The 20616-nt window shown below is 44.2% G+C and overlaps 1 protein-coding gene across 1 annotated transcript in view; it reads right to left on the reverse strand.

Moving 5' to 3' along the window:
- The window catches only part of SLC4A4 (solute carrier family 4 member 4), a 242866-nt gene extending 222527 nt beyond the window's left edge, over window positions 1–20339 (reverse strand). The window contains exon 1 of the mRNA XM_032768082.2: window positions 20283–20339. The gene's annotated coding sequence lies outside the window, so the exon portion shown is untranslated. The remainder of the gene's footprint in view (window positions 1–20282) is intronic.
- Window positions 20340–20616: the final 277 nt, after the last annotated feature.

Genomic DNA, 20616 nt, shown 5'->3' on the forward strand with positions numbered 1-20616 from the left:
CTTTTTTGACAGCTGCTGAACATTGAGCACTTGTTTTCAAGGAAGTATCCACAATGACTTCAAGATCTTTCCTGAGAGGTAACAGTTAATTTAGACCCCATTGTTTTTACACACACAATAAAACTGGGATTATATTTCCCAGTTTGCATTACTTTGCATTTATCAACAATTAATTTCATCTGCTATTTTCTCGATCAGTCACCTACACATGGTGCAATCAGTGTGAGAAATCAGAATCTGGATCTGACTCGGCAGACCACTCAAGTGTGTGTAACTTTAACCATACACTTACATCCCATTAATAAGCACTGCCTCAGTGCACTGCTGAACGAGGGACCTAACTAACCGTGATTAAACACATTCAGTGACTGCAGTCACAAAAACTCTAAAGAGGTACTGTCCTTATAATTTCAGTATATCAGGTCATTTTCTGGACAACATAGTAATAGGAATTATTAAAAGTTTATTTTGCCAAAATAATGGTGCTGATCATTTAAAGTTCCCAATTGGTCAGATAAGTAGGTGAAATATTTACACATTTAGGGACATAATATTTATTAACTTCCATATACAGATATGAGAAATCACAGCTCTGAGAATGAAGTGTATGCATTTGAAAACGAGAGCATGTGTATCCTACACTTTCAGAGGATTTATGTTTAGGTTCTTGTAGAAATTTTACAGCTATTCAAGCAAGCTGGTCTGAGGAACATGTCCCTATTAATGCTGATGTTAAGCTAGCTTCAACTGCTTCCAAACCCATAGGATGATGCTTCCATTTCTATTCTTGTTGTTACAGTAACTACCAAGGAAATGGGTTACTGGGTTGGGGGCAGGTCATGCAGTCAGAAGTGTGTGATCAGCACTTAATTGGCATGAAGTGGCATAACTTGCTCATGGTCTTGCCACACAAATAATTAATTGGACCATCCCAATCTCATAACAATAAAATATTTTATACCACGAGCCACAGATATCTAAATATTGGCCTCCCAGAAGTTCATTCCCACAAACTTCAACTGGCCATCTTTCCCTTGGAACCTATTTTAAGAATAGAGGGAGGAGATTTTGAAAAAGACGGTTACTCACCTTTGTAACTGTTGTTCTTCGAGATGTGTTGCTCATATTCATTCCAAGTAGGTGTGCGCGCGCCACGTGCACGTTCGTCGGAAGAATTTTCCCCTAGCAACACCCGGCGGGTCGGCAGGCGCCCCCTGGCGTGGCGCCTTTGCGGCACCGTATATATGCCCCTGCCGACCCGGCCGGGTGTTAAAGGTGACGCTTTGTGAGTGTGACACGATCCTGCTGTCCTGCGCTGGACGGTAAAACCAAAGCTAACCATATCTGAGTGGGCAGGCGGAGTTTGGCTACTTGGTATCAAAGACACGCCGCCATGTGGCCTAAAGCTTGAGACAGCCTGGGCGAGTGGTGGGACTAGGCAGCAGCCTGTCTATTGAAGTGAGTAATGCCTGGAAACGCTGTGGTGGAAGTGAGGCTGTCGCGACCATAGACGCCCGAAGAATTCTATCCTCTGGTTGTATAGGCATGGACTTCGTCGGAAATTTATTCAGGAGCCCTAGAGGTCGCAACAGGCCTGATTGCGTGCGCGCACCCTGAGCCTGGAGGACGCGCGAACCAGTCGCCAGGTAGAAGACAATTCCCCCGGCCGACGCGAGGCAAGCGCCATACGCCATACATTTCCCGTTGAAGACACGTGGGGCGAGGACAGCCAATAGTGGACCGCTGATAATGCGCGTCCCGCACCAGCAAGCGGACGAGGGGTCTGTGAGGGAGGTAGATCGAACGTGAAATACGCGTCTACATGTCGAGAGCAGCAACCAGGCTCCCGTGATCCGGGAGGATGATGCACCCAGGTACATGCGGACACGTACTCTTCGTAAGGGTTGAGTCCGCGAGGTTCTGAGGATGTGGACGGCGACCTCCTTCGACGTTGGGATTAAAAAAGAGCGGAGTAACACCTACGCCTCCTGAGGTCGTGAGGCACTTTCTAGTCTGGTCGGTATCAGGAACGTGAGGCCTCCTGCAGAAGGCTCGTAGGGGTCCTAAGAGGGACGGGGGGGTGGGTGGGAGGTGGATTTTAGGAGTGTACTATTATTTCCTTGAACAAGAACTCTGGATAAATGAGATGGTAACCACACTCCACGGCGCAAGACCCTTGGTCTGAGATTATCCGGGCCACGCCGGGAGAAGGAGAAAGCAGTTAGGACGAAAGAGAGGCGTCCGGAGAGGACTGGTGCTCCTGCTTCTCTGGCGCACCTCAAAAGTTGTTGCTTCGGTTCGCTAGGTGGTTTGCGACGTTGTTTGCCCCCCTTGGAACGCGGAACTGGCTGGTCGTCGTCACGTCCCGCCGTTAGTTGAAGTCTTTGGGGGGGCGTGGTGGGGACCGGAGAGGCGCTGAGGTTTGTGCCGAAGTAGCCTCCGCTGGGTCTGCGGTGTGGATCCCAGGAGGACGCTTGTATAGCGGTGATCTTACAGGGCTTGCAGCCTTGGGTCCGTCTTCTCTGAGAAGAGGCCCTTGCCTTTCAAAGGGGAGGTCTTTATGGTATGCGCGGCTCCGGGATAGCCGACACCATTGAACCAGATCCGGTCATGTACGCCGAGCGCGTATGGTTCTAAGCTGTGAGTTCGGCGGTCGAGCGCAGCTCGTAAGGCTGTCCGAGATCTCTCTTGCCTCTTCAGCGAGACTTAACTCGGCGGAGTTCACGGACCATTCAGTAAAATTGTCCATGGTCTGCCAGGCTTTTAAAATGCACGACTGCCTAGCGCGCTGTTGGTTTGCCCACCGAACTGGGACCCTAGCGGAGTAAATCTACGGCCCGAGCAGTCCTACTTTGACCTCCACAACGCGATTTTGGGGCAGGGGCTGGTGCCATGACGCCCTCTCTTCACGGATTGGAACAGGAAGCATCGGAGGGGAGGTGTACAGGTAGTGTACACCCTTGGAGGGTACATGTACTTTCTCTCCACGCCGTCTGGCCGTCGGAGGGATCGATTGTGGGACTGCCAATAAATAGGACCGCTTGGCTGAATCAGTGCGTAGAAGGGCAGGGACCCTCGTTGGTGCAGTCAGTGAGAGAATGCCACTACAGTATCCTCAACTTCCGGCACCTCTCCGCTTGTAGATTAATGCTCAATGCACCTGTGGACAAATCTGATGAGCGCGAAGGTCAATAGGGGCGGCCGAGTCTAATGCCGCACTGCTATCCTGGAGAAGAGAGAAAGACGGGACTGGGGTCTCCCTGCAGGTTGTTGATCCAGAGCATGGCTGGTTCGAGGGGTGCCTCGGTCCGTGACCGGCAACATGGTTGCGGAGGAGGAACGCTGATGGTGCTCTGGCACTCGAGCTGCACCAGCAGATCTCGCCGTCGGAAAGGATCGCCTTGGCTTGATGGTACGCCCAAGGTCCGAAGGACACTGCTGGGCTGGTCCGGATCTTGGCCCACTCCCTAGAGCCGCCGTTGGTCGCGAGGAGCGGAGGGTGTCTGGAAGCCAAGGCGGGGCAGAACCCGTAGGACTGGTGCCGAGTGCGGTCGGGTGGGGAGACGGTGCCGAGAGTCGACCGGTGCCAGTCGGACAGACCTATGACCAGCGTCGGTGCGGGAGGTCGACCGGGTCGGGTGCGCCGACGGTTATGATGGACTGTGGAAGCGGTGCAGAGAGCCAGCGCGCTGCTGAGCGCGTCTGTAGATCGGACCTGGACCGGTGCCGCGAGTACGACCGGCGCCGGTGGATGGTCTGGGACTAGCGAGCGGCGTCGAGATGGCGAACGAGGCGTGGAGCGGGATCGGTGCCGAGATCTCGATCGGACCGGCGCTATCCGCCCCAAGATGGAGTTGCATCGCTGGCTTTCCATAGAGGAAGCGCCGCACGGCGTGCGGGGGCTGAGGCGAAGCTCAGTGCGCGCTATCAGGTCCCATGCGTCGTGAGGTTTCCGGCGTAGTCGGGATCGTGAGCTACGACCAGATCGGAGCGTGCCGGGGAGCTTCAAGCACCGGACTCGACGGACCCTTGCGGCCGGAGTCACGGTACGGAACACGTCAGGGGCAGATGTGTGCGTGCCGGCACGGCTTTCTGGCCTCGACTGCGGTTCCGGAGGCGCGACCGCAGGAGCCTTCGCCTCTTCGGCCGAGTGAAAGCGAGCGCCGCCGGGCGGCTGCTCAGACGAGGACTTATGGTGCCGCGGTGCGTTGGCGGACCGCTCGTCCCGGTGCCGAAGACGGTGGTTTCGGTGCCGGTGGCGGTCGGTGCCGGAAATGCCGGAGTCAGGGCGGCCTCCATAAGGAGTGCTTTAACGGGAGTCCCGCCCTTTTTTGTCCGCGGTTTGAAGGACTGCAGAGCGGCACTTCTCTCGAGATGGGATTCCCCAGGCCTTGCAGCACGACGTATCGTGGGGTCTCCCGTTGGCAGCGGCCGTACGCAGGGCCGGCACTGCTTGAAGCGGAGAGCCGGGCATGAGCCTGGGTCCGGAGCGGGCGAGGAGAGTATACTCGGCCCACTAACATATACACTACGTTTACAACATACTTATAACTATTAACAATCTACAACAAACACAACTAAACTGAAGAACATGTAGCGGTGAAACGCTAGGTGTGAGGTCAGCTACCGCACTCCACGTTCCAACGACGCCGGGCAGTAAGAGGACGAGGAGCAGCGGGCGTCGCAGGGGCATATATACGGTGCCGCAAAGGCACCACGCCAGGGGGCGCCTGCCGACCCGCCGGGTGTTGCTAGGGGAAAATTCTTCCGACAAACGTGCACGTGGCGCGCGCACACCTACTTGGAATGAATATGAGCAAGCACTCGAAGAAGAAGGTACAAATGAGAACTCTGTTCCCCACTCCAACTGGTGGTCAATGGCATTTGGATACCTAATTTTGCGCTTTTGAAAATATCAGAGAAGCAAAAGTTACCAACAGTTACCAATATGGCGGAGACACATGCATCTTAAAATGCCAGCTGCAGCTAACACCCTGAAATTTGTTACCTGATTACAGCCAGCTGTGCTCCAGCTGAGCTTTGTGACACTATATGCCAGTTTCTGGGAGACACCTATTAACAATGAACTGCTTTATAAGTGACATCTAAATCAGAACACAGCTGTTTAAAGGTAAAAGGAAAATACTCTAATATAATATTAAATCCTGATTATCTGTACCCATTATCTTGCATTTGTACTGCTCTACTAAGTGGAATCATTATCCTTGGACTAGAGCCAGAAAAGCTGGATTGATACCACAGTTCAAGACTTCAAATCTATTCCTGGAATTTTCAAAGCCAGGATCTGATCCTGACAGGTGCTGAGCATCTCCTGGAAGATGTTAAGCAGCCTCTGCTAAGTTGAGGGTGCTTGTCACCTCACAGGATCAGGCCTCAAGAAAATACTAAATCCCTTGTCCTGGTTAACAGAAGACATTTGCAAATGTGAAAAAGCAAAAACAGTGTAAGACAGCTGGTTTTACTTGTACAGAAATCTACCAACCCCAGAGACCCACATATCTCACCATTATCTGAGGACCACAACGGACTCAGGATGCTCACTAGTGTGTACATTTTGAGTGTGATGTGCAACAGTTGGTATTGCACTGCTTTTTAATAAAAAGTATGATGTACAGTTAATCTTCAGTGAATAGCATGGACTTTGAGCTCCCCTAACTTACTTGTAAAAGTTACAAACAAGACCTTTCTTTATTCAGTTTCTGGAGAAGATATTACGATACAGGCTAGAATTTCCACAGAGCAGTTTTTCTGATTCCATATCTTGAACCAAAATTGAACACTGAACTTTTGATGGAGAGGTGGTGGTGACAACCCAAACGAAATTTAAAGAACAAAAAAAGGTTTTGTTTTGCAATGATTCCTAAGGGCCTATGATTTTGTTCAAGAGTCTAGTATGCCATTCCCATTTTAAATGGTTAGATGATATTCAGAGTTGTGTGCATATTAATGTATGTGTATTGCACATAAACTGTATTTTCAAGGTACAGCTTTACTAGAACTGTATATAAATCAAACTGGACTGTCTGTGATGCAGGATCAGAGAGCATCCCAGGGCCCAATTCAAAGCCCAGTGGAGTCAATGGAAACAATTCCATTGACATCAATGTGCTATGGATCAATCTCTGAAGTAACCATTTTAAAAGTCTGTTCATAAAAATATAACTAAGTGGTGCTTTTCCCCTTCTCTCACTTAACATTTTAGGATTTTTTTAAAATGACATTTCTGAGTCACACAAATAATTAACCTAATCTCATTAGGCTTTTCTCTTCCTTCGCTTTGCATTCAAAACTCTAAAGTTTCTCTAAAAAAGGGTATGTTTTAATCTGTGTAATGCACTATTTTAAAAAGCATCTATCCTTCCTAATGGATCAGTTTTCAGATTAAAATGTTTTTCCTCACTTTTTATGTTAATCCTTTCCAATTATGCTAGCTATCCACCTTAAACTGAAAAAGGAGGGGGAGGTAGACAGAGAGAGAGAGAATCAGAGTAATGCATTAACTAAAAGGAAGCATTTCCACACCGAAAAATCACAATACAAAACTTTTCTCCTACCACGCTAAATGAAATCACTCGACTGAAATGAGAGATAGCACCGGAACTCAGCTTCTCCTTAAAAAGGTGTCATAATCCATTTCTGTGGGCAAGTTGCAATGTGGGAGGTCTAGGTTAGATATTAGGAAAAACCATTTCCCTAGGAGAGTGGTGAAGCACTGGAATGGGTTACCTAGTGAGGTGATGGAATCTCCATCCTTAGAGGTTTTTAAGGCCTGGCTTGACAAAGCCCTGGCTGGAATGATTTAGTTGAGGTTGGTCCTGCTTTAACCAGGGAGCTTGACTAGATGACCTTCTGAGGTCTCTTCCAACCCTAATCTTCTATGAGTCTAACACTAAATATAAAATACACCATCCAGCAAAGGCCACAGAAGCTCTGAAAATGTCTTCCATGATATGGAAGACTGATATGTTGTTTGAATCAGATTATCCCTGCTTCCATAAATCAGATGAGTTCAATCATACCTTATATTGCATATTGATCACTGTTAATATTCAGACAAGGGTACGGAAGGAAGTTGGCCGATACTAATTTTTAACCTCCCTAAACAAAAAACCATGTACGCAGCTATAGGGAAATCTTTATGCATAGCAAAGGCACAGATCCTAGTGGGCCCTTTCCTGGACATGCATGAGGACTGCTGTGAGGAGAATCAAAGCCCATGTGCTCTGGATCTCCTGGGTGTTTCAAGTTCCTGGCACCTGAACAGAGGCTAGCCACTGCCACAGTCTCTGCTCCCTAGACACACGCTCAGTGAGCAGTCTTTCTGTTTGGCACATCCCCATCCCAAGTGTTGGAACCCGCTGGCCAGCTGCCTAGCACCTCTGGCTGCAGCACTGACCCTTCAGACTCTCCAGTACTTAAACACACCTGTCTCCCAAAAGTCCACCCCAAAGGTGCAAAGCTTCTGGATACGGTTTAACTCTGTAAGGGGCCCACAGCAGTTGCAAGGCAGTCCATCCATCCACCCACCCCAGTCTAACACCTTTATGCTCATTTATACTTAATCCTGCAAAGCACAAAACAAAACACCCTAAAATACAATGTCCATCACTAGTTCACCCATCACTTGAGAGTCCATGGGGGAAAATCATGAGTGTTCTGTCTGCAAGGTCACCAGGATCCTCTGACCCCTCCCCTATCCGGCCCCTGCATCTTATCTTAAGATGTCTCTCTCTCTCCAGTTTCCCCTGTGAACTACTTTATAGACTTCTGCCTGGGGGTCACCTGCTTCTTGTCTTCAGGCTTTCGGTAATTTTCCACTGCTCTCACAACCCACTCCTTTCAGACAAGAGGAGAAAATGTCTTCTCCCAGCTAGAGCAAACTGGTTGCCCCGAGGTGTTCTACTTTGAATAGACTACTGAGCCCTGACCACCATTGTCTCTGGCCTGACAGAGACATGACAACTCTGCTGACTAATGGGAAATCCAAGACATACAGGCTTTCTCCAACAGTTTCATAAAATTATCCACAATTCCTAAGTGATGCACAGACTCACTCCCCAGTTCATCCCAATACCGTATTTCTGCAGTTAGCCTACTGGCCTTGAAACAAGATTAATTTTCCCCTTTCATACATGCTTTGATGATGTGTCACTAATGTATTAGAGAAATAAAGTGAAAGCACTTTAACTTTTAATCTTGCTAATAACTAAATATTTTCCTATTACTACTGATGCCATCTAATAGGTCTTCAAAGTGAAATTCACTGCATAAGGCCCCATATAGCTTTCATACCACAATTAAGCCCCTGATTAAGGGTTTGCGTGTCACACAGGACCATGTTCAGGCCAGGCCATCAGCATTGAGGGGAATTTCAACCCCAGAAAACAGGCAATTTATAGCAGGGTCTAAATGTTTGCCAAGAGAAAGGTTTTTATGCCTACTAAGGATCCCATTCTGCCACCCTTATTCAATTACCTTGCCATGCATTTCATACATTCATTTCAATGGGGCTGCTCAGATAGGCTTGAATCCAGAAAAGCATTTCAACACACGCTTAGCTTTGAGCAAGAGCAGTCCCTCTGAAATCAGCAGCAGACTAGTAGACATTAAGGCCAGAAAAGCCCACCATGATCATCCAATCTGACCTCCTGCACGCCACAGAACCTCACCCACCCACTCCTGTAAAAGACCCATAGCCACTGGCTGAGTTACTGAAATCTCAAATCATGTAATCAAGTTACAGAGAATCCACCTCTTACTCTAGTACAAACTAGCAAGAGACCCATGCCCCAAGCTGCAAAGGGGTTGGGGGAGACACCCAGGGTATCTGCAAATCTGACCTGGGGGAAAATTCCTTCCCAATCCAAACAGGATTACATGCTTAAAATTAAGCTGATGCTTAAAACACTTCGCTGGATTGGGGCCCACGTGAGTAGTCCCAATTAGGATAAGTAAGGGTGGCAGAATTGAGCCTGTTGTATTTAAACATTATGAATAAAGCACTCTAGTACATTCAACCAATTTGACTGATATACTTCCTTGACTTCCCCAACATTATAAATTTATACATACAAGTGCCTACTGTTTGAAAATTCAATTCCTGATTTGTTTGGAGTCCCTGTTTCAAGAACATTATACTGTTCTTTTGATGGTATCGGGGAGGAATTCCTACTGTAGATCACATCATTCACAATTAATCCAGGATAGTCATACACCATCACCCATACAGATCATGAGATGTTGCATAATACATATAATGCCGTTCTCAGGACATTATATACTCTATAAAAAGAACAAGAGTACTTGTGGCACCTTAGAGACCAATACATTTATTTGAGCATAAACTTTCGTGGGCTACAGCCCACTTCATTGGATGCATGCAGTGGAAAATACATAATCTTCCTACTGCATTATACAGACACGGAACATGAAACAATGAGCGTTACCATACACACACTAATGAGAGTGATCAGTTAAGATGAGCTATTACTAGCAGGAGAGAAAAAAAAACTTTTTGTAGTGGTAATCAAGATGGTCCATTTGCAGCAATTGACAAGAAGGTGCGAGGAACAGTAGGGGGGGGAATAAATATGGTGAAATAGTTTTACTTTGTGTAATGACTCATCCACTCCCAGTCTTTATTCAAGCATAATTTAAAGGTGTCCATTTTGCAAATTAATTCCAATTCAGCAGTCTTTCACTGGAGTCTGTTTTTGAAGGGTTTTTTGTTGTAATATTGCAATTTTTAGGTCTGCAATCGAGTAACCAGGGAGATTGAAGTGTTCTCCGACTGGTTTCTGAATGTTATAATTCTTGACATCTGATTTGTGTCCATTTATGTAGAGACTGCTTAGTTTGGCCATGAAGCTGTAGCCCACGAAAGCTTATGCTCAAATAAATTTGTTAAGTCTCTAAGGTGCCACAAGTACTCCTGTTCTTTTTGTGGATACAGACTAACATGGCTGGCTACTCTGAAACCTATATACTCTATGCTTGTGCCATTAAGACTTTCAAATGAATGCTTTCATTAAGTATTGGAGAGAATGACTACATATCTTTGTTTCCTGCTATTATTGTTTCTGGCTAGAAACAGACAATCCCTGAGGATGGTCAGTATGACAGTGCTACTGTTCCAGAGTGCTTGTAGCGGTCACAGCTGAGGACAGCAATTGTCCGAAATGGAACCTGTGTCAGTTTAATTTTACAACAAACAAAATTCACAGTATTGTGGTTACAAAAACATCTGTGTACCATGGAGGTTAAGTGAAATGTGTGCATGAAATTTTTATTTCAACACATTCATATGAATTCACATTTAGCACACATGGCTTTTACCCAATCCCAGTGCACAGAGAGGTGATTCAATATACTGAAATACTACTTGTCACTTGGCTGTTAAGCAAGCATTACACAACTCCAACCTACACACAGAGACCAATTATATTTACAACCTCAGTGATCGACCCAGAATGCTTGGCTTTCAGAATAAGGGTTTAACAACGTAGCTGAGTGTTAGTTTTATAGCTTCAGGTATAATAAAAAGCAGTTAACCAAAACCTTCTGATCAAGGTTAAGTACTAAGATTAGAAACCCTGAGATCAGGAAACTCCAGAGATGATAAAAACTAAAACGCACTAATGGTAAAAATGACCTTATTTAGGGTATTTAAATTCTAATTCTGTATCTACAATGAGAAACAATCAAAAGCTAAATATGTTATTGAAAATATACTGGTTAGGGCTCAGATCCATTTCTTTTGCCTAAAGGTTACACAGAAACGTATAACGTTATCAGTATCATCCAAAATAATCTATTTGCTATTTTCTTCAAGAAGCAGTAGTGACTTAAACTAAAGGTGCAGAACACAAGGGTCAAAAACTATGGAAAAAGCCATCCAAGTCAGTTGCACATACAAACCGACTAGGATTTATGACTTAATACTGGCTCACTGTGCTAACAGGCAGAAAAATGTCAAACTTAAACTCTGGTACAGGTGGTGGAGGTCGAACATCAGTAGAGTCACGTCAAATTTTAGTTAGATTAGTAGCAATAACCTGTAACTGATAAAAAGTTATAGTCTGCACTATATGCTCAGAGTCAGATTTCTGACAGTGGATTCCATATTTATGAGCACAGTTTTCCACCTAGGTCACTCACCATTTAGGTCAGGTGAATATCAAACCCTAGATTTGCAGGCAGGAGCTCTGATGTAAAAGTGACAATGTGCAGTTTTAAAACTGTCCCCAACTATGGAGTCCAACAAACAGGAAAGGCAGTCCTTAATTAATTAAAGCAACAAAAAAAATAGAAGATAACAGAGGAAACTAGAGGAGCTGCACTAATTTATAATGAAACGTAATTTGTTTCATAACTTATGGTCAGATCATAAACTGCTCAATTTTCCTTACCAGAACCCCAAAGGAAAATTAAATTCCATGGACGTACCCACTAAACTGGGTTTAACTCCACCACAAAGACTTGGGTTCTTGAGGACCTCAATGATTAACAAGTACATGATTTTACAAAAATGGAAGAGAAGGTTTATGCCAAGAATAGAGTGTAGCATGCAGATCTATCTTAGGTAGCAGCCCAAGAATGAATAGCTCATTGCAGTAGATAGCAATTATATGAATCTGAAGAAATTCAGACCATGTTTCTAGGTACATTTGGATAGAAAAGTTGAGCTGGTTCAAAGAATGCCAGGCCTCCATTCCTCCGAACACCGTCTCTCCCATCCAGTACCCTCTTCATATAGGTGTTCTCTCATTTTCAGGGGCGGCTCCAGGCACCAGCGCAGCAAGTGTGCGCCTGGGGCGGCAAGCTGCGGGAAGCGGTGTGCCAGTCGCTGTGAGGGCAGCAGTCAGGCAGCCTTTGGCAGCGTTTCTGTGGGAGGTCCACCGGTCCTGAAGCTTTGGCGGCAGGCATGCTGAAGGCACGGGACCTGCACATCACCCGCAGAAACACCGCTAAATCAGCATGACCAGTGGACTATCCACAGGTGTGCCGCCAAAGGCCGCCTGACTGCTGTGCTTAGGCGACAAAAAACAAAGCCACTCCTGCCCATTTTATTACTGTTACCCAAACCCTAACATGTTATGTCTATGTAGTAGTATCTGGTTTTGTATTGTCTGCTCTTGCAGCTTTGACAAGTTATAAAACTGCATAATTCCATAACTCTACTGGAGATCCCAGGAAGCATGCAGAATTTGAAAATTTATACAAACTGTACATCATTTACCTTTCTGTACCTTTCATTGTCTGTTTCTTTCTGAAACTCAATAAAGAATTAATCACACATAAAAGTCAGACTGTACCTCAAGATAGTCTGCTTGTTTTCGGGAAGAAGGGCGTTATATAAAGCTTCAAGACATCATTTTAAATCTCAGAATATTTTAAATTAGAACATTAATTAAGGCAACAATTATATTAGAATTGAATGAAAATTATTATAAATTATGATAATGGCAGAAGTAAAGGGATTTTAGTAATCCCCAGTCTTAAGTCTATATTTCCAGGAGTCACAATCCATCATACAGATTTGATATTCATAGATTAGGATTTTTTTGATATCAGGACAATTAAGAATTACTTGAAGTCTGAGATGCTCCTGAGTTTATTGACAAACATTTTAAATTGTAACAAAGTAGAAATCTGAACCTGTTCACACCTCTAAACGTTTTTTTAAAAATATTTTGGGACTGAAACAACAAGTAGCTCATCTCTTAGTTGCATATGCCTGCAATAATAAGTGAAATAAGCATAGCAATCTTTAATCTGTTCCTAACTCTAAAACGGAAGAGGAGCCATACTGAGTCAGACAAATGGTCCATCCAGCCCAGTATCCTATCTTCCAACAGAGGCCAATGCCAGGTGCTCTAGAAGGAATGAACAGAACAGGCAATCATCAAGTGATCCATCCCCTGTTGTCCACTCAATTACAAAAGAAAATTACAAAATAAATAAAAAAAGAGCTAGTTTAAGGCCTGATCCAAAACCCTCTGAAGTTGATGGAGAGTCCCTTATTGGCTTCAGTAGCGTTTGGGTCAGGGCTCTAGTGAGTGTTAGTCTCACAATCCAAAGGACAGCTGTCTATGTAGGTCCCAGGAATGAAGAGACCTGTGCAGCAGTTTGAAGTGTAAACTTTACATTTGTCTGCAGCGTAGCTAGCCAGGTGCACCAAATGTACCTGAATGGAAGACTCTGGTTTCCAGCAAACAAATACACCCTGAAAGCATAGAAGGATGTTTTCTGGTTTTATAGAGAAGTTAATCAAAATACTTAACATAGTTTGATTGTTAAGATATGTATTGAAAACAGTGTCATCTTTCAAGCATAATCTCACACATTACATATTAATTGCCATAGATGTATATGGTGCTATGCAGACATTTGAAATATACACTTTTGAGGACAGGTTATCTAACTCAGAATAGTAAAAAAAAACAAAAAAAGAACAAACCAAAAAAAAACCCACATACACATCTTGCCAGAGACTGTTTTAACGAGAAATTTACATGGTAAGCATTTACAACACTGAACTTAACAAAAATCCTGCAAAAATTAGGTTACATTTTTCAGAACAAAGTAATGATGTTCAGTGCTCAGGGTCCAGATGTTCAGAAAGTGCTGAGCATTCACCCTCTGAAAAATCAAGCTCATTTTACAGTATCTCAGGATAGGCACCTACAAATTGAGGTCCCCAGTCACTTCTAAAATGTTAGGGTCTTATTTGTGACTTGAGAACTCAATGCTTGGTGCCCCACTGAGAAATCAGAGAAAGAAACTGAACATTCTTCAAACAGCTTTATTACCTGAGTAGGAACGTGACAAGATGAGGAAAGACCCAAAAAAAAATAAACACACACCACACACAGATAATGGGGGGAAAATAGAGAATAAAGGTTACAGAGAGTTAGCTTAGCGGCACTACACACATCTTATTTTATTTATTTTAAAACTTCTATTTAACACATGCGTAATCCTCACTTATCACTGTATCCTGACCCCAACCAAGCCTGCCATTACTTCAACTGTTCCTTGAACAGAAAAGAAATTAATGCTCTAAATGATGCATTGGGACTTAAGAAATTACTGCAGTTTTACTAGATGCAGTGTAGTTGTAGCTGTGTCAGTCCCAGGATATTAGAAAGAGAAGGTGAGTGAGGTAATACACGTTATTGGACCAACTTCTGTTAGTGGGAGAGATAAGCTCTTTTGAGCCCTGCTGTGTGGCTCGAAAGCGTCTCTCTCTCACCAGTAGAAGTTGGTCCTGTAAAAGTTATTACCTCACCCACCTTGTCGCTGCCATTTTACTGGTATTTAGAGTATACTCATCAATGAGACAGAACCAGACTCTGTTGAGCCAGTATACTCTTCTTCACACATGGTGAATAGCATTTTAAAGTGCAGCTACATGCTATACTTCAATAAAAACGGCTAGCTCTCAAGCGATCCCCATTTGATTTGCATAAATCTAAGCAAGGCCAGTCCAGAGGCATATACATGTAAAGGCACAATGCAAGTGCTGACTCTGATATCCAGCATACACTAAAAACTGTACTACCTGTTATCAAGAAAATGCTGATGACACCTAAATGCACATTTTCAGCTACAATTCTCCTTCTAAAGGTTTATGGCCAGAACTTCCCCTACATGGGGAAAGCCCACATGGAGAACGTCTACGGTATTATCCCATGAGGTGGAGGGAGGGAAGAAACTGGAGCAGAGTTTGCCCTACGCCCCAGGGAGAGAGGACGATACTGCAGAGATAGCACTCCCCTAGCCTTTTTTCAAAAAAGAAAATAATCCCCTCTCTGCCTTCTCTCCCTCACTCTACCAAATTAATGCTAATGCCAGGTGCTTCTAGAATTTTGTTTGAACCTCAAATGAAAAAAAGGATTCTCAATTTAGCTAGTTCTTGAATTGCTTTTGTCACCAGAAAAATAAAGAAACAGAACCTACTCCTTCTTTCCCCTGAAATCCCTGGCAGGATCAGGCCCATAATTATATCTAATTCAAGGGGTCTCCGACTTTCTCCACAGTACAGATCACATCTTAACAGACAGTAGGGGCCTGTATCTCATCTTACTTATACTGGTATAAATCAGGGCGTAACCCTGCTCATGTCTAAATCTGAATCAGGGCCACTGTCAAACACCTCTTCTTTCATTAAGAATTGGGCAGACTACCATCCAGGTAAACACCTCACTGGGGAAACAACAACAATTACTTACATGAAGAAATATCAATATCAGGAGTATTTTCAGGTGTCTTTCAGTGCAGTGTAGCAGCTGGAAACGAGGAGGAGGAGGAGGATAGCCATCACTATGTGATCAGCTAACTCTTAGCAAAACACCAATGGTCCAGTTTGGGAACCTCCAATACAATTGGTAGCCTCTGCTGAGATGAGCCTAAGCCAGTATTGGAATTGTTGAGGTGTTTCAAAAGTCAATGTTTAGATGCATGGTCCAGATAAATAGGATACCAGGTATAGTGCACACAAGTACTGTGCACTTCTTAGCCCCTTGCTTTTGCAAATAAAATTCACCTGTGTTGAAGGGAAAAAACCCAGTTAGCTATGATGCACGTGTTTAATTTAAAAAAAATAAAATAATAATGGCTAAAGCCTTTCACAACAATAGTTTTATTATTTTACAGTTGAGTAATCAAGGTATATGGTTTTGAAAAAGGGGGCTCTTAGTGTTCACACACAGCAATTTCCCTATATGAATTTACAGTGCATTCTCAGCATCTACACTGACCCAACAGATGCGTCTTTGAACTAAGAAGTCTGTACACTAGCCTTAACCTGACAGACCATGATTCTTCCTTTGAAGCCATCATACAATACTGAGTGAATTCTAAAGAGTCCAAGATACATATTTGTACGTTAGCAAATACTTAAGAGGAAAGAGCACAGTACAGATTCATCTGAATAGTTACAAAGCTCTAACTTCTTATTTCCACAACACACTAACAGCTTTTTATTATGAAACCAAGTGCTATCAGCAGGCTCAGCACTGTGCTAACCCAAGAAGGAATGCCCCTGTCCCAAGGAAACTGAAATCTAAAGCAAATACAGATTAATCTATCCTTTGTCTAATCTGTACTGAGGAAGGTTCAGGGTGAAAAACTGGCCTCACTGGAGCCAATGATAAAACCCCCATTGACTTTAATAGGGCCAGGATTTCACTCAGTCTTTATGCCAATGGTGCAGATTTCTATTTTGTTATCAAGCCACACAGGAAAAGGACAAGTTGAAGAGAGGGATCTCTCTTCTCCCCACCCCAGTCTTCTTTATTACAGAAGGGCGTGTATTTTTTTTTTTAACAAGCTGAGATAGATGTGGTCCCCCATCACACTTTTGTATCCAAAACCATGAAGATTAGTAGAGAGACATGAGATAATCTAGACATTCTACTTCTATCCATCTTAAATCTAAAGTTCCATGGTTGTGTGGATTTTAAAGTCATACTTTTCAAGTTTTCTGCACAAATTTTAAGCCACACAGCAGCTGATGATTGCTCGACACAGAATAAGAAGATGGACCTGAGCCTGGAGTTACAGGAACACTGAATCAGCCTGCAAGAGTCCAGATTCTGAAGCTAATATACAAAGAAAATACCTCAAAGCCAGGCCACCAGAGCAGGGCAAGGATCTAGCCATCTGTTATAATTAAGCCACCATAATCTGTGGTGCACAGTGACAGACTGGAAGGAATAGGGCCATAGAGAAGGCATCAGGGCTGCCAATTTTCAATGAAAGTATCTTCAGAGGAGAACATAACCCAAACGCCAAAATGGAGGGGAGTCTGCATCATTTCTCCCCTCCTATCCCTTGTCACATCCAAAACTGGAACAGATGGGCAAAGTGCATGCTGTAGTTTGACACAACCGACTTAGCTTGCCGGATAATTACAAATCCTTTTACCTATGCAATTGTGACAAAAAGGCTTAAGATTCAGTCAAAAGAGCATCAATCTGCACTAACTGAATGGTACATAAAAAACTGCAGAGGTAATTAATGGAAGTAAGTACAGATGCATTTACTCTTATTAATGCCAACTTCCGGAGAAAATAGCTAGTCTAGCAAGTCATTGTCTACAAAAGAACTATTTTGTATTTACTAACAGGCAGGTAGTAAAATAAAAGTCATTTAGACTAAGATTTATCTATTAAGAATAGCTGCTTGATATAACTTTTTTCCTGAAACAGAATGTCTTTTTATTCTTAAAAACCAGTTTTCCATTAATTAACAAAAAATCCATCACCTACATGTCATATTAATGCATCTTCAAATTCTTATTGCAACAAGGGACCCCTTGAGATGAAAACTTAACCGGCTGTCACTGAAAAAAAAACTTCTCATACTTGAGTATAGCGCCCTCATTGACAGGCAGGCAAATCAGAGAACAACATGATTTACAAATAATTCTTAAGAGACATTTTCCTTTAATGTGCACTTTGTGCATAAATCTCCTCTTTAGTTGTCAGTGCAAGGTATCGGCAGTTTTAGTATGTGCGATACATAGACAGACAGTAAGATTATAAGCAAGTATTGTGAAAGTTACCCTACAGTACTTTTAAAATCCAATTACTTAAAATAACCTCCAGATGATACAAAACTAACAAGTCAGGATGTTTACTGCATCATCCCTTGGGGGGAAAAAAACAAATACAAGCAACACACACCTATGCTCTCCTTGCACCACATTTTCAACTTATATCAATAACGTATCAGGCAGTCATCTCTGCCAACTCTTTTAGAGAGCGGAAATTCACACATAATGAAAGTGGTGGAGATGGGGGGCAAAATGTTTTCCTTTGAAGTAAAACAAAATCTGTTACTGTTTCATGTTGTCAGTCTGAAAAAAAAAAAATAGAAGGAACAACAAACAAGGCACCACTTGAATCTCAGGGTTGCACTGCCATTCACAAACAGCTAGAGCCATATCCTTATAATTTAATGTCAACAAAAACCTGGAAATGAAACGGAGCCTTTTCATTTTTGTGATTCCACCACAAAAACCATAGAAGTCACTTTGAAAGACACTAAACTTACTTCTGCATTGAAATACATACAAGATATTGAAAGAGACAGACCACTGCAAATTAACACATCCCTTAACCTGCAATGTAAAATATATACAAACACAAAATTCCATTTAAGATTCTGCATCTGAATTGGAACTAAAGGTAATTACAATTAAGCTATTTCTAGAATGGAGACTCTTACCGCTTTTATATGCAGATAACTTCTGGTTTCCAAACAAAATAAGAACTGGATATATTTGCACAGGATAGCTTGTTAGCAAGTAGCAAATTCTGCTCCCACACAAAATGCTTGGCTCTAACATTTTGCTAAATTCATCAAGCCAACTTTAACAATGGGAAAAATAGGACTTAATTGTTCCAGTTATGCCTAAGTAGTAAGCATGTTGTAAGTGTGAAGTAGTTTTTAGATACAAAGCAAACTGTACTCGTCAGTCTCTTATTTCTGTACTCTGTGGAATATGTCTTAACACAAATCCAGTGAAGCTACTACCATTGTGCCTTAGGGTCATTGCAAATACCTAAGCACATGAGTAACTCTACTCACAGGAGATGTCTCCTCCAAGTTAATGGAACTATGTCTATGAATCAAGTTACTCAGTTCATAAGTGTCTGCAATATCACGCTTAAGGGAACAATCCTCTGGAGATGCAGAGCTCCTTGACTTCAGTGGAAGCTGAACGTGCTTGTCTATTTTCAGGGGTGCTAAATACCTCCTTGCGCATCAAGCCTGATATGTTCCATGTATTTTGAAACAAAAAGTTGCCATGAAGCTCTAAGGATATTTATTATAAAATACTATAAAAAATTTTGAATACAGGTGCTAAAAGAATGCCCTCCTAACAAAGGAAACCTAGAATAAAGCTTAATGTTGCAGCAGAAAACAAGAGTATGAGAACAAAAGGATGATTTAACATTCATTTCTGTTTCTGTTCCTTTCTGAGAGAGGAACACCTGAGGACTAGAATTGTTAGCAGGAAGTTCAAGAAAGAGAGAGAAGATTGGACAAGAAACATTTCTCAGCTGGTTTATGAGAGTGGAATATTCACATTCAGCAAAATGACAGATGAGATATGAAGACTGTTTAAGGAAATATGATCTCCTTGAAATGGTTCTTACTGACACACAGTTTAATTAGTAAGCTTTACTGATTTATCAAAAGTTTCCAAATAAAAGCTGTTTTAAAACTGTCACATATCAACTGGTAAACACCAGATGTGTTGCGGGGGGGGGGGGGGATTCAGTGTCACTTTTTACACAGATGTTAAACTGAGGGAAAAGATTTTTTCTTCTATCCAATGTAAAAAGTCAGACTTATGCATTTCCCATTTAGAACCAATCCAGCACTCTTTGCCAGCGCAAGACAGGCACTTTCAGTTAAACTTACTAAAGAAAGAGTGATTGCATTTGGAGTTCTCAGAGTGGCAAGCCTGTGGTTTCTTCATGTAAGTAAAATGCTGCACTCAAGAGATATGACAAATTGAATGCTAATGAAAGATTTACTTTAACCACTGTGGAAAGCGATATAAAATAACTGTACACATGCACCAAGAGCCCCAGTTCCTACAAAATGATCCATGCCAATAGACCCTTTCGTTCTTCGAGAGCCACACTGACTTCAACGGCCAAGTCTGCATGGCCATTAGGGTCCAGTTGTGCACATCAGGGTGCAGGATCTGGGCTACAACTTGTCTGCCTAAGTACTGTACATGTATGTTGTGCGTGCATGTGTATACACAGACATATCCAGTTGCACACGAAGTCCTGCAAACACAAGCTTGTGCAACAGATGCATTTTCTCTTGCACACATTAGTGTCTGTACTTATTTTCGAACCTGTGAATGCCCAGTGTGCAGCGCGTGCCGCGACACTCATGGAAAACGCACGTGCTAAGTTCTTTCCTCTTTTGTCAGCTCTCTGCCTAGGCAGGACTCGGAGGTTGGTTATTTCAGTGCTTTGGGGAGCAGGCTGCAGCCAGTGGATCTATTTCAACCAACCCCCGGGCAGGGTTCATGCTGCCCCCACACACACGCCCAGCCCCTGCCCGACAATCCCCGGCACGGGCTGGCAAAGAAGGGGCCGGGATGGGCGGTTTCCCCAGGCACAGCCCCGCTCACCCCCGGGATCCGCCGCTCCAGGTCCGGGAAAGCCCCGAGCGAAGAGGAGGAAGCGCCGCCCGCCCGGAGCCCACCTGCCCCAGCCCGCGCTCACCTCCGGGACTCGGTTCCCCCGCGCTCCTCCAGCGTGGCGGCGGCGGGGACCAGGCGCGGCGCGGTGCAGGGGCGGGGGGGCGGCTGACCCACGAGGGGCTGCAGCGGCCCCTGCGCGCGGGGCGGACCGGCGGGGCCGGCGAGGGGAGAAACGGCGTAGCCGAGGCCGAGCCGAGCGCCGCGCGTTGCACTGCCGGCACACCGCCTCCGCTGCCGCTTTAAAGCTGCGCGGCGCCTCGGGCCGTCCCCTTCCCCCCGTGCCATCGCCGCGGCGTCAGCGGCCCCGGGCGGCCGGGCTGGGGGCGGAGCCTGCGCTGCTGGTGTTACGGGCGCAC

The sequence above is a fragment of the Chelonoidis abingdonii genome, chromosome 5 (assembly GCF_003597395.2).
Source record: "Chelonoidis abingdonii isolate Lonesome George chromosome 5, CheloAbing_2.0, whole genome shotgun sequence".
Lineage (NCBI taxonomy): Eukaryota > Metazoa > Chordata > Testudines > Testudinidae > Chelonoidis > Chelonoidis abingdonii.